Source organism: Panthera tigris, chromosome A1, assembly GCF_018350195.1.
Source record: "Panthera tigris isolate Pti1 chromosome A1, P.tigris_Pti1_mat1.1, whole genome shotgun sequence".
Lineage (NCBI taxonomy): Eukaryota > Metazoa > Chordata > Mammalia > Carnivora > Felidae > Panthera > Panthera tigris.
Window position 1 is genome coordinate 139,336,659 of NC_056660.1, and position 14,919 is coordinate 139,351,577.

General features: G+C 38.4%; 1 long non-coding RNA gene across 1 annotated transcript in view; it reads left to right on the top strand.

Moving 5' to 3' along the window:
* The window catches only part of LOC122239449, a 42,063-nt gene extending 29,950 nt beyond the window's left edge, over positions 1–12,113 (top strand). The window contains exon 5 of the long non-coding RNA XR_006218570.1: positions 11,937–12,113. This is a non-coding gene — a long non-coding RNA (uncharacterized LOC122239449). The remainder of the gene's footprint in view (positions 1–11,936) is intronic.
* The last annotated feature ends 2,806 nt before the right edge of the window (positions 12,114–14,919 follow it).

The following is a 14,919-nucleotide window of genomic DNA, read 5'->3' on the forward strand; positions in this document are numbered from 1 at the left end:
GGGCGCCTGGGTTCCTCAGTCAGTTGAGCGTCTGACTTCGGCTCAGGTCATGATCTCATGGTCCGTGAGTTCGAGTCCCATGTCAATCTCTCTGCTGACAGCTCAGAGCCTGGAGTTTGCTTCAGATTGTGTGTTTCCCTTTCTCTGCCCCTCCCCCACTCACTCACACGCTCTCTCTCTCTCAAAAATGAATAAATGTTAAAAACGTTAAAAAGTACACTAAAAAGGAGTGTACTCAGGAGTTGAGAACTAACAATTTTTAGTGCTTTATCAGGGCATTCTTTATGTGACACTGGCTTATTTTTTAACTGCAAGCACATGGCAGTGAAGAATTCAATGACTAAAAGAATAGTTTGGTGCCACTGCTTTGATTGGTGCTAAGGTGCCAGCAGTTTTACCCACATTGCTTTTGTGCCATCAACACAAAAGTCAATCCAGTGGAAAATGCACTTATCATCTTAATATTATTATGAAAATAATTTGACCTTGTGGATTCCTTGAAAGGAATTGGGAACTGCCAAGGGATAGCAGACCATACTTTGAGAATCACTGATTTAAGAAATGCTATTATTCTATCACTTAAAAAAAAAAAGCCTTCTTGAGTGCATATTATTGCTAGGCAGTTCTAAGTGTATGGGGTGTGTCTGTGAACAAAACAAGGAGCTCTGTCTGCACAGAGGATGTTTTCTAGCAGGGTAGTGATAGACAATCAGACAATAGATATTATAAATAGGTAAGTTAGGAGATACATTAGGAGATGATAAGTGCTGTGGAAATGTACGGAAGTACAGCAAGGTAAGGGCGATTGGGAGTGCTCGAAGTGTCCAGTAGCAGGTGGAAATTTTAGACTGATCAGGATAGACCTCATTGCAAAGGTGACATTGATAAAGTTTTTTTTTATTTTTAAATTTGAATCCCAATATAGTTAACATACAGTGATATATTGGTTTCAGGTGTACAATATAGTGATTCAGCAATCCTATATCACTCAGTGTACATTACGAGTGCACTCCTTAATTCCCTTTACCTATTTCACCCATCCCCCACCCATCTCCCCTCTGGTAACCATCAGTTTGTTCCCTGTAGTTAAGAGTCTTTTTCTTGGTTGGTGTCTTTTTCTCTCCCTTCCCCCCCCGCACCTCGCCCTTTGCTCATTTGTTTCTTAAATTCCACAAAGAGTGAAATAATATGGTATTTGTCTTTCTCTGACTGACTTGCTTCACTTAGCTTAATATTCTTTAGCTCCATCCATGTCATTGCAAATGGCAAGATTCCATTCTTTTTTATGGCTGAATATTATTCCATTGTATGTACATACTACATCTTCTTCTTTTTTTAATGTTTATTTATTTATTTTGAGAGAGAAGGAGCACAGAGGAGGGGCAGAGAGAGAGGGGAGAGAGAATCCCAAGCAAGCTTGTGGCTAGCTAATAAAGGAGCATTTCAAACAAGGGAACAGCCGTAGAAATACGGGAGTATGCGTGACACGGTCAAAATAGCATAAGGAAGCCAATGAGAAAGGAGTGGAGGTATCGAATGGTGAAGTTTTGGGATATGTGGTCAGAGAAGGAAGGGAGGGAACAGATCATGTAGAGAAATAGTAACTGCTGGAGGAGTTTTAGCAGAAGAGGGACTTGACTTCTCTTATGCTTTAAAAAGGTCATTTTTGTTGCTGTATTGAGGATAGACTATACAGGACAAGGAAAGAAAATGGAAATTAATTAAGAGACTTGTGCAGTAATCTGATGAAAGATAACAGACGGTTGGGCCAGATGTGGAACTGGCGAGAAGAGGGAATCCACAGAACTTGGTTCTGATATGGAGTGTCAGAGAGAGAAGTCAAAGGGAACTTCAAAATGTTTGGTCTGAGTACCTGTAAAGATAATGTATCTCATATATGGAAATTAACTCAAAATTTACCATAGATCTAAGTATAAAATGATAAACTTTTAGAAGAAAACATAGGAGAAAATCTTCATGACCTATGGGTAGGCAGAGAGTTCATGACACCAAAGGCATGATTCGTAATATAAAATTTAAATATATTGGACTTCATCAAAATTAAAAATTTTGCTCTGTGAAAGACACCATCTAGAGAATAAAAATAAAGTGACAGTATGGGAAAATTATTTGTAGATTACATAGCCCATGGGATATATATTTATGTGTACACACACACACACACACACACACACACAATTTAAAGTTAACAATAGGAAAACAAGTTTGAAAATGAGAAAAAGATGTGAACAGATACTCCCATAAAAATGGCAAATAAGCCAAATATCTTGTCCTTCAATAAGTGAATGAGTAAACAAGCTGTAGCATTTCTATATAAGTGAGTGTTGCTTTGCAGAAAAAAGAAAAAGAGGAAAATGCATGTGACAACTTGGAGGGATGATGTCAAGGGTGTTCTATTATGCTAAGTGAGACAGCCAATCTCAAAAGGTTACACATGATATGATTCCATTTATATAATATTCTTGATATGATAAAATTATGGCAAGGGGAAGGAATCCATGGTTGCCAGGGGTTAGGGATGGAATGAGGAGGGCATGGCTATAAATGGGTAGCATGAGGGAATTTCTTTGGGGTAATGGAACAGCTGTAAATAATGATTGTATCTACTGCTGGTTACAAAAATCTAAACATGTGATAACATCTCACAGAACAATGTACCAAAGAGGAAGAAGCATGCGTGTTAAAACTGGTGAAATACAACTAAGTCTGTACTTACTTGTATTTAATAGTATCACACTGATCGTAATTCCCTGGTTGTTGTAATTATACTATGGTTATGTAAGATGTTATTTTGGGGGCAAGCTGGGAAAGGGTTCTCAGGAACTCTATACTATTTTTGCAAATTCTCTTTGAGCCTAAAATTACTTTAAATGAAAAGAAAAACGATAGCATTTCCATTAGCTGGGATGAAAAAGGCTGCATATAGAGCAGATTTTAGAGGAGATGAATTCAGTTGTGGATATCCTAAATTGGAGATATCTATTTTATACACTTATGTATACAAGTCTGGAGTTTGAGAGAGAATTCTGAATGAGATATACATTCAGGAAATGAATTTAAATCCAGGAGACTGGATAAGCTCCTCTAGGGCAGGAATATAAATCAAGAAGAGAAGCAGAGGCAGGAAGGAGCCTTGGGGTACTCTATTATCAGACAGCTTGAGAAAGTAGAGAGAACTCTGACATTATAGTTTCAAGTTTAGTGTTTCCCTTTAATTGAAAACTTTGTGGTGTGCATGCTTGTGTGCATGTGTGTATGCGTGTGTGTATGTGGTGTGTGTGTGTGTGTGTGTGTGTGTGTGTGGCTTGGTAGAGTTCTGTTCCAACGAATAGATAGTTTTACTGGTAGATTTGAACCTCTTTCAGTTATTATGGTCTTTCTCTATTCCTCTGTACTTTATTAATTACAGTAAAAATTTTCAGTATATCAGTAGGAATGCTCCTCTCTTTTCCTCAGTTATTGAACTCTGGTCAATGATTTTACAACCTATTCTTCTAATGCCTGCTACCTCAAGGATCGTGTATGGTAACCTCACTGCTTTGGGAGAAATGAACATGCGTTCAGGTAAAAGAGGATGGACCATCTGCTGTGAGACCACTTTCCTTAATGGAGAAATAAAGACACATTTAGGAGAAATTTTCTCCTTATCTTCTTATTTTGTTTTCCTGAAATCATGGCTCTTTTATGGCCAGTCTGTACTCTTGCCATTTTTGTCTTCAACCAAATGTGTTATGTCCTTTGCCACCATCTTCCCATTATCATTGCTTTTAAAAAATTAATTCACTTAGTTAACTGAGTTTAGCTTCATATTTAGGCAAATCACTATAATTATTTTATATGTTTAGGAATGCAGCCTTGGTTAGAAGGAAATTATAATCCGTAATGCATATGTTAGAAGACAAGAAAAGGTGAAAATCAATGATCTAAACATCTACCTCAGGAAGTTGGAAGAAGGACAGCAAAGTAAACCCAAACAAAGTAAAAAGAAAGATATAATAAAGTTAAAGGCAGAAATTAATGGAATAGAACAAACATACAGTAGAAAAGATCAACGTAAATGAAAGTTGGTCTGTGCCAGAAAGATTGACCAAGAAAAAGAGAGAAGCTACAAATTACCAATATCAGGAATTAAAAATGGGACGTCACTTTGGATCCTATAGACATAAAAAGAATATAAGAGAATATTGTAAAAATTCATTCCCATGAATTAAAAAATAAATGAAATAATATAATTCATAGTAAACACAATGTACCAAACTGACATCTGTGTCTAACATAAGTAGAAATAGAAAATCTGAATAATTCTTTTGCAAATTGCGTATTTATACTCTTTGCTCATATTTCTATTGAGATTTTTGTCTTTAAAAAAAATCAACCAAAAGAATTTCTTTAAATGCTAATATATTAACCCTTTGTCATATTCATTGCAGATATTTCCCCCATTGTTTTTACTTTCATGTTTTATTCATAAAGTATAGAAATTTATATTATACAGTTAAATTTGTTGAACTTTTTCATTATAATTTCTTTTGTTTTTATGCTCAGTCTATCCCTGTATAGTTTCTTCTAGTTTATGATGTTGATGTGTGTGTATTTTTAAATTAATTCTTTAAAACTTGTGGAACTTAGTATGATGTGTGACACGAAGCAAGGGATCTTTTTCTTCCCCCTGGACTAGTCAGTATTCTTAGTGTCATTTAAAATATAACCATTGATTTTTCCACTGGTTTGTGATGCTTCCTTGACCAAATATTAAAAACTTGTAGGGTCTGTTTCTTTGAAAATTTCTCTCTTCACTCTTCTTTGGCGTTACTCTTTGAAATTTTTGGCTTTTCCTTCACACCTTTCTTCAAAAAAAATTCAGAGTAATTTATCATGTTAAAAAAATTCCAGGGAATTTATGTAGGCATTTCATTAAAGCTAAATTGTAATAGCTATAATATATTAAATGGTTAGGGGCACCTGGGTTAAGCGTTCAACTTTGGCTCAGGTCATGATCTCACGGTTTGTGAGTTCAAGCCCCACATCGGGCTCTGTACTGACAGCTCAGAACCTGGATCCTGCCTTAGATTCTGTGTCTCCCTCTTTCTCTGCCCCTCCCCTGCTCATGCTCTCTCTCTCTCTCTCTCTCAAAAATAAAGAAACATTAACATTTTTTTAAAAGTGGTTAAAGTACATATTTAAAAAAAATTTTTTTTATTGTTTATTTTTTGAGAGAGAGAGAGAGAGAGAGAGGGACATAGCATGAGAGGGGGAGGGGCAGAGAGAGAGGGAGACACAGAATCTGAAGCAGGCTCCAGGCTCTGAGCTGTCAGCACACAGCCCGACGTGGGGCTCGAACCCACAAGCTGTGAGATCATGACCTGAGTCGAAGTCAGATGCCCAACTGACTGAGCCACCCAGGCGCCCCTAAAGTACATATTTTGTAATATGACATACAGTATGTGTAACATGGGAATAGTGATACTTGATACATTGTTTGGAAAGATGAAATGAAGTGAAAACAGGATGTAAAACACCTTGAATGGTCCTTGACATGTTAGTAGGTGCTCGTTAATTAAAATAACTAAGAATTACTAACTCCCATTATTCTATGCCTCTTAATAAATGATGCCATTTATTACCATTAGTAGTATTTGATGTTTCCGTTCTTATATGTAAAATGTCTCTCCTTTTATGTAAATCTTTTATATCTTTCAACAAAATGCTAATTTTTTTTCATATCAATCACACTCTTTTTGGTTAGTTTTATTCTTAGGTATTTTACAGTTTATACTGTTGTTTTGCATAGACTTGGTTTTTTTCCCATTATATCTTTTTGGTATTGATGCTGTGTAGGCAAGACTTTGAAAGTGTTTATTTATCTTATTTAAATTTATCTGATTATTTGCCAAAAAAAAAAAAAATGTAAGAGCTTTTCAGTTGATTCTCATATGGGCTACAAGTAACGATGGTCTTGTGTCCTTATTTCCAGTAGTTAAATTGCTATTTTTGCTCTCAATTTCTTTCCTTAAAAAAAATTTTTTTAATGTTTATTTATTCTTGAGAGAGACAGAGAGACAGAGCATGAGGGGGAAGGGGCAGAGAGAGAGGGAGACACAGTATCCGACACAGTCTCCAGGCTCTGAGCTGTCAGCATAGAGTCCAATGCAGCGTAGAACTCACAGACCACCAGATCATGACCTGAGCTGAAGTTGGACGCTTAAACCGACTGAACCACCACCCAGGCGCCCCAATTTCTTTCCTTTTCAAATTGAGTTCAACAGAAGAATGATAGTAGTATATTTTCTCGTTTTGAGCTTTATTTTGAATGAGAATGGCTCTATTTTCTTGCTGTAAGTTATTTTGTTGGCTATTAGAGTAATTCCTCTTATGTTAAGAAAGCATTCTTGGGGCACCTGGGTGGCTCAGTCGGTTGAGCATCCGACTTCGGCTCAGGTCACGATCTTGCAGTTCGTGAGTTTGAGCCCCGTGTCGGGCTCTGTGCTGACAGCTCAGAGCCTGGAGCCTGCTTCAGATTCTGTGTCTCCTTCTCTCTCTGCCCCTCTCCTGATCATGCTCTGTTTCTCTCTGTCTCAAAAATAAATAAAACATTAAAAAAATTTTTTTTTTTAATTTAGCATTCTTCTCTTTCTAGTGCACCGGGTATGATTCTCAGGCCATAAACTCAGGTGTGTGAGCAAACTAATTGAAGTAAATTTGTATTTTGAGGCTTCATTCTGTCAGATGGCAAGACCTTAATCTCAATTTAACTGGTGTTACTCCTGTCCTTTTCCAAGGGGTTTACATTGTGCCAGGGTGCACAGGGTGGGGCCTCTGGGGGTGGGAAGCCATCTTATTCCAGCCAGCTTTGAGGCAAGGGTCCAAGGGGCTAGGCGAGGAGGAGCTGCAAAGGTTGGGGTTTTCTCTTTTCTCTCTGAGATTGCACTGGGATGTGGCCAAATCAAGGAGTGTTTAGAGAAGTTTTGCTTGCCCTGAGCTCCCTGGTCTTGCCTTGACAGCTTGTCCTCCTGTTATAACATTCATAACTCTGTAGGTGTGGAGTAAGGTCAAAAGTGAGGCATGAAATGAGGCAAGGTGGGAACGAGAAGGTGGGTGAGGGTCCAGGCAGCAGTGGGAACAACGTGAGGAAGGAAGAGGGGAGGATGGAACAAAGGAAAGTTCCAGTAACAAGTAGAAAGAATAGGTCTAGGTCAGCATAAATTGGCTGCTGCTACATCTAAGCAAATTTGCCAGCTAGTTCTACTGAGGGGCTTCCTGTATTTCAGTTAGAAATAATGAAAAAGAAAGCAGGCACAACCCCAAACCCAATGTTTTGAAATACAAACACTTATCTTATATTCTGTATTTAAGCATATGTGAAGTTTTCATACAAAGGGCAGAAAATTGAGGCAGTTAAAAAATGAGCATGCAAAGAAGATTTTGACCTGTAGCTCTGATTTTGATACAACATAGCATGGGAGATCAGAGAGAAATGTTGTATTCTGCCACAATGTGTTTAAACAAGAGAATGTTTTGATTTCCTTGGGAAGACAAGTCTGCACCATGTTCTTCCTGTTTTTTGAAGAATGCAGCAGGCGGGACAGCTGGTTCTGGGGTAACTGTGATCAGCAGTGCAGCCTTCCTTCTCCAGATCACAGGCCACCATGTAGTTCTGAAGCTGCCTTTTGGGGCTGTTGTTTTTTCACTCTCTGTCTGATTCATTCTGAGTCATGGGGAGCGCACTCCCAATGCAGTGAGGTGCACTGCAGAGAGGGCTGGCCTGCTCGTTCTGCACCAGTAAATGTCTGCTTGAGTCTTTCTATCAGAAATGGTTGGGAGAGTCACAACACAGGGGAAAGAAAATGGGAGTGTGAGGGTTCTGCCTGGGAGAATTTGAATGAAGAGAAATGGGAGTAACAAGGAGAGTTTTCTGGGGTTTTCCTAGGGACCACATAATGGACTCATGTGCTTGAAGGGTAGCTATATTTCTCTGTGTCATGATTCCCAAGCAACCAAGGTGCCATATCAATAATAGCATTCTCTCCTAATGAAAGGTTCCACTGAAGCATGTCTGGTTCCAGTCGGAGGTTAGGGATGGGGAGATAACCTCAGTGGCAGAACATTACAAAATGGCAAGTCTCCTTGGTCATCACTCTTCCCCAAATACATTTACTTGTAGTCTCTCAGTAGGGGATGGAAGGATATCATCCCAGCCCTGCTGGAGGGACATGATTTTCCAGGCTGTGAGAGGCTTCTGTTCACTAAGAATCTGCTGAAGCTGAGCACGGCTTGAAAAATTTAATCTCCACAAAAGTGGCCCTGTACTCGAGAGTTTCTTCCAAGGAGATAGGACAGAGACATTACTCCTTGAGGATATTAAAAGCTAGAATATAATGGAAGTGTGGTACATTTCTCTCCTTCCCTCATTTCTGTTCTTGTTACAATTACTTCAAACAGAAGTATGTTAAATTGAGAAGATGGAGACAATTAGTTAAAAACTCTCTCATTGACCTCTCTTTTGCCTCAAAACGTGAAAATCCAGCGGGTTTGCTGTGGTAGTGCTGCTTCCATTCACCAGAGACAAGAACCATAACACATTAAAATGAGAGAAGGAGGCAATTGGTTGCATTAGTGGCAAAAGCAATTGGAACAAAATGTATTGGTAGTCTGGAAATCATTCCGTGTGTGATTATCTGTGTGCTTTGTATTAAGAAGAAATACTCATAATGGAAGGACATGGGGGATAGCCTTCTTTTCATTGGCACAAGAACTTTTACTTGAGAGTCCTATGGTTCTAAGGCATAAAAAAGCAAATTTGCCCCTGAAACAGTGTAGTGTGCAGTAAAAGCCATTTTCAGCACTTCTTCTGAATTCAGCTCACATAGCCTTCTCGTAGGCTATAAGGAGGTTCAAGCTGTTCTAAAACAGTCATCACGATCCATTACACTCTGTTCCCTGTAGCTTTTGTTCCTAGTTGCATGTGATACTGTAATTGTGAGAGAAAATTTAAAGTACATGCTGACTTTACATATGGAAGGATTATAGTTTCACTCGTTCAAAGCATTCTCAAATATACCATCAAGAATCTCGTATGGACAACCCAGGGTGAAGATACCATTTTGAAAGATGATATATCAAATTAATATTCCTTTTATGTTAAGAGAAATGCCTTAGGAGAAAAATACCTCTTGAGTTTGTGGCTTGGTATACATATGGGAAACAGAAAATTCAAGCCAATAATTTAAGCCCTAAAGGTTTGCTGCAAATGCCTGTATCACTGAACAAAAACATTTTGCCTTTTGAAAAATTAACAAAAATTTTTTTTAAAGTTATCTTTAATTGGAGATTTTATGGATACGATTTCTAATTAATGATAAAGGTATCATATATCATGTGTTAAATTATGTTTGAGTGCAATTATTCTCTTTTGGGATGTTGCAGACCTATTTTTGAAAGGCTCAGAAAACAATGAAGAGAAAACACAAACTTTCATACTAGTTTATTCCTTCAAACTCTAGGGAAAACTCAACATTTTCTCCTAAGAACCAATTCCTGCTCCTACGCTCATTATTGTTTCATGTTTTCTAGCCATTCTGTCTTCTTTGAAATTCCTCACTCGTTACTTCTCTGTGCCGTTAGCAAGTCCCACTAACTCTTCGCTCATAAAGCTGCTCTCCTCCATAGCATCTTGGAATTTTATGAATTTGAAGGAGGCTCCTGTAATTCAGTTTTTTGAACACTTTCAAAGTAGCATAAACTTCTCTGCAAATGATACCTAGAAGCCCTCATATTACTCCTGCTGCTACAACTACTACAACGGCAACGACAACGACTACTACTGCTGTTATATCTGATTTGATTGAAGCCAGAATGGAAGGGAGGGTCATAGTTCTCTGTCTGTTTGGTCCGTACTTACTGGAGTGCTGTTGCCTTCAGAGATGCTTTATTTAATCCCAAGGGATCCTTAGAGTGGAAGAAACAAAGCTTCAAAGGCAAGTGTCTTATCCAAGATCATTAAGCCAGTTAGTGCAGAGCTGGGACTAGAAGTCAAGTTAGAGTTTAGTGCCCTTTAGTACCATTACCCCTACCATCACTGTTACCACCTGATACATGCCTTATTGCAGTACGTTCTTAGTAGTCTTTCCTCTCTCCTCTTTTACTCCCCCATTTCCATAAGCTATTTTGTGTTCTTTCCTTTGTGCAACAGCCTCTCCATTACCTATAAAATCCAGCCTCAGTCTTTATGGGTTCCTTTCAGGCTCTTTACAGTCCGAGTTTTTTCTTACATTGTTCCCCAGTTCAAAGCCACCATGCTACTCTGGTTGGCTTCTTTTCTGATCCTTGAATCACCTCTGAGTCTTTCCTTATACTCTTCCCTGTATCTGGAATGTTGGCTTTCCATCTGTGCTATCCTTCCATGCAAGATCCTTGAAACATGTTCTGACTACACCAGTTCACAGTTTCCCCTTTTGTGTTTTGAAGGAATGTATTCTGTACCTTTTTTTTTTTTTTAGCTTTTATATGTCATATGGGTAAGAATATGCATTGTTTCATCAGTAAAAATATAAGTTTTCCTAGGACATAGACCATGGCTTATTTTGCACATGATACTGACACCATACTGTGAAAACCAGCTGTATTTTGTGAGTGAATTAAATTGGATTGAGGTAACGAAAAATTATCCTGCTCTTGATCCACAAGGATCCACTGCAGCATTTTGCATGTAGCTGAGAATGGTTGCTCCAGCTGACTCTCATCCATTTTCCTTTCCCACCATAAAAAACTGGATCTAAGATTTTCTATTTGATCATATTCTGTAGCTATGCCATCAGCTGAATCATTAAACAATTCTAATTGAATATAAACAGATGTCAATAACAATTATGTAAATGTTTTATTGCAAATGACTATTTCTACAAGTTTTCAATAAATGTCATACACTTGCATAGTACAATGAATATAATTCATTTTCAGATTAATAAGAATCACACCAAAAGCCATATTGGCTCCTGGAGTAGATGCTGTCTATGTGTCTCTCATATCCAGATAACAGACTCAGGCAGGACTCTATGCCTTATCTGTCTAAATATTTACAATGGGAATTCACATGGCAGGGTTATTTGAAATGAGAAATGGAGTCAGAATTCTGTCTGGTTATTGATTTGACAACGAGGGATAATGTTGCTGATTAGGTTATTGATGTGTTTTTTCAATATACTTTTGTTAATACCTTTTTATTATTATTTTTTAATGTTTATTTATTTTGAAAGAGAAAGAGAGTGGGGGAGGGACAGAAAGAGAGGGAGAGAGAGAGAATCACTAACAGGCTCTGTGCTGTCAGCGCAGAGCCCTATGCGGGGCTTGATTCCACAGAACCATGAGTTTATGATCTGATGCTTAACTGACTGAGCCAACCCAGGTGTCTCTATTAATACCTTTTTAAAAAACCTACAAGCTATAGATTTACCTCAATTTATTGGAAGTATGTTAACATAATTGAATATAATTAACAATATCTTAGTTTTCCCAACATGGTAAGAGTATATTATGCTAAAGAAGATGCCTCTTAATGCAAGAGTATGAGGTATAACTCATAGGTATTTGATCAGTTTGGGCAAAGCCTTTTTTTTTTTTTTTTTTTTGAGAGAGAGAGAGCAAGCAGTGTGAGTGGGGGGAGAGGGACAGAGGGAGAGAGAGAGAGAATCTCAAGCAGTCTCCATGCTCAGCATGGAACCCCATGTGGGGCTCAATACCAGGACCCTGGGATCATGACCTGAGCTGAAATCAGTTGTTTAACTGACTGAGCCACCAAGGCACCCCACTGGCAGAGCTTTTTTGATATATTCCCAGAAATTGAGAAATTGGTATTTCTAATGATGGGTAACAAATCTCTTCACAATTCAGGATGATTTCCATTTCTTTGCTTTCAACAGAATTGGAGAAGATCTAATTGAGTTGTCAGCTGATGGATCACAGAAATAGTACTTGGAGATATGCTACTGTGTGGTTTTGGCATGTAAAGTGGAAGAAGTTCAAAGAGTTGAGTGACATTTTATAGCAAATTATGCTCCAATACTGTCTATTTATATATATGAATAAAGATTCCCAGAGTTCCCAAAAAACATATTAGAATTGGTACCAAACCCAATCTCATTATAGCAATAAATAATTACCCACCAAAACATGAAATGAAATGAAAAATCCTCATCCATTCAATTAACAAAATCATTTCTAATTTTAAAAATTTATTTAAAATTTGCAATACATTTATGTTGCTTTTGGTAAAGTATATACTAATAATACTTGTAGTAACAACTTAATCCAGAAGGAAAAATTTTACCTTGAAGGATGAAATGACATCAGTAAAAAATTTCAAGGATGAAGGTATTTTATGTGAAGATATTTTGTGGGGAAGGTGGAATGGAAATATGATTTCAGAGAGAAAAAAGAATGGTATAAAGTTTCTAAGTGTTGAAGATCAACTTGTTTATCTATCTATCTACCTATCTATCTATCTATTTTTTCCAATGGATGGTATTGGGTATCAATAGCTTTGGTATTTTCTTTGAATTACATTATTCCTTTATTTTAAGATGTCAATATTTACAATATGCCAGAAATCAAATCCTTTGAAACTGTTTAAATTTAAAATGATTTAGACGTGAATTAGCGTGTTGTGTGTGACTGGGTACATAGTTTCCCAAATTATTTTACAGGAATGCATAAGCGGGAGCTTGGGAACCGATTCTGTCTGCCTCTCTAGCCTTATCTGATGCTTCTCGCTCATTTTTCTCTCTACTTCTGACATATTCTGGTCCTTATTCAGTTCTCTAAATGCTCCCACTTGCTTCTTGCTTGGGAACTTTTCCCTCTTCCCTATCTACTCAGTGGCACCAATCTGCCCCCAGTACTAGCTCAACCACCCTTAACCAAATGATGTCCACTTCCTCCTTCTGAACCAAGCTTCAGTGATAGGTCTTAGGGAAACTTACCAAAGATGACCAAAGTTAGGTTCCCTAGAATGTCCCCTATCCCCATAACACCTTGATCTTTTCCTGTGTTTCTCTTATCACAATTATGATTTTAAAACTGATTTAAATCCCATAAGGGAAGGGACCGACTGACTTAATCACTGCTATATCCCCAAGAGAGTCTAGCACGGAAGTGGTGTTAAAGCAAAAATATTCATAACCCTTGTTAAAGATGGTAAGGTAGGCTTTATTCAGTACCAATGCAGTAGGGACCACTTGGGTAGGATTTTGCAGTGGGGAAGAGAGATTGGATTCAACTTCAAATACCCCACAGGCAAGTGGAAATTTATAGCCAAGGAATTGTGTGGGAGTCAGTGGATGGAAAATTACTTAGAGGAGACATCAGGGATCAGGGACATTTTGGCTAACCAAAGCTAACAGCATTCTTACTGAAGATGGGCCAGGGTGATGGGACACTGCCTGGGAGATGGTGGAGGTTGATCAGATATCAAGAGTGGGAGGTTCTAGTTAAATTGACTCAGCAGAATTCTTGCTAAGACTGGATTTTACAAGGAAGTACACAGATGGGGTGTAGGAGAAGGTTCAGGAACCTGACTCATGTTTGGTCAAGAATCTTTGTCATTGGGTGCATAGAAGTGACTCAATATTTGTTGGATAGATGAATAAACAATACTGCTTATCCTTCATAGCTGTGTGTGGCCACAGATACTTGCAGAGTATTGTTATTAATTTAAAAAGGAAGGATTTCTTTGTTGATGAAAGATCTGAAGGAAACCTTACTAATAGTTCTGGGAACCAAATAAGATTATGTACAGGAAAAGACTTTGGAAGAGTTAAAGTCGGTATTCACATATTGGCTATTTCACACACACTCTCTGCATCAGGTGGATTCTCTGGTCAACAGTCAACCAAGATGGGCTTAAGCATGCAGGAAATTTGTTGAGGAAAATGCCTCTGAAGGATAAAGGAGAGGGAGAGCAGAAGGAGGTAGGAGAGCTGCAGCCTGTGAAGCAAATTTGATACCTGTGAAGGAGAGGGGGAAGGAAGGAGGATTTGTCAGAGAATCTCAAACTGCAATGCACTTCTAAGAATGTATCAGCCTTATCAGTGGAGAGTTCTCTAGCCCAAGTCAACTGTTACAGGAGTCTCACATCCACAAGATGGATGGCACCAGTACCCCTGCCATGCACAGTCAAGTCTTGGAACAGTCCAGAGGAAGCATGGCCTTGGTGCAGACATGATGATGGATCCAGAGGGATGCAGCCGGGGCTTTTGGTCCACTCTATTCCTGCCAGCAGGAGATCTGAGTCGTCCATTCTCATGGCCACCACACACAAATATCTGGAGGAGCATAATCTGTGGTATCACTTTCTAATTTGTCTAGCAGGTCATTCTACATAGCACTGGGGGCATAGCTTACACTCTCTGATTTCCAGTTTATAATTCATGGGTGTATTTTCTTTGACAAAGGCTCAACTTATTCTATTAATGCCACTAAGTTTTCTGGCCTAACAGCTAGTTACCATCACTTCCTTGCCTAGTGCAGACAACATGGATCTCCCTTCTTTGTGACCACCAGTCCGTTTACTACCTGCAACTGACAGATTAGCTCTTGGTTATTCCAGTGTTGGGTTAGGAAACAGTAAAAAGCTAATGAGGAATAAAGGCAGGCCTTTAACAAACATACTTTTTTTTTTAAGTTTATTTATTTATTTTGTGAGAGAGAGAGAGGAGGGGAGGGGCAGAGAGAGACAGAGACAGAGAGAGACAGAGAGTCCCAAGCAGGCTATGGCACTGTCAGCACAGAGCCCGAGTTGGGGCTTGAACTCACAAACTGTGAGATCATGACATGAGCCGAAATCAAGAGTTGGTTTGTTAACTGACTTAGCCACCCAGGCGCCCCATAGCTAACAGACTTTCATTG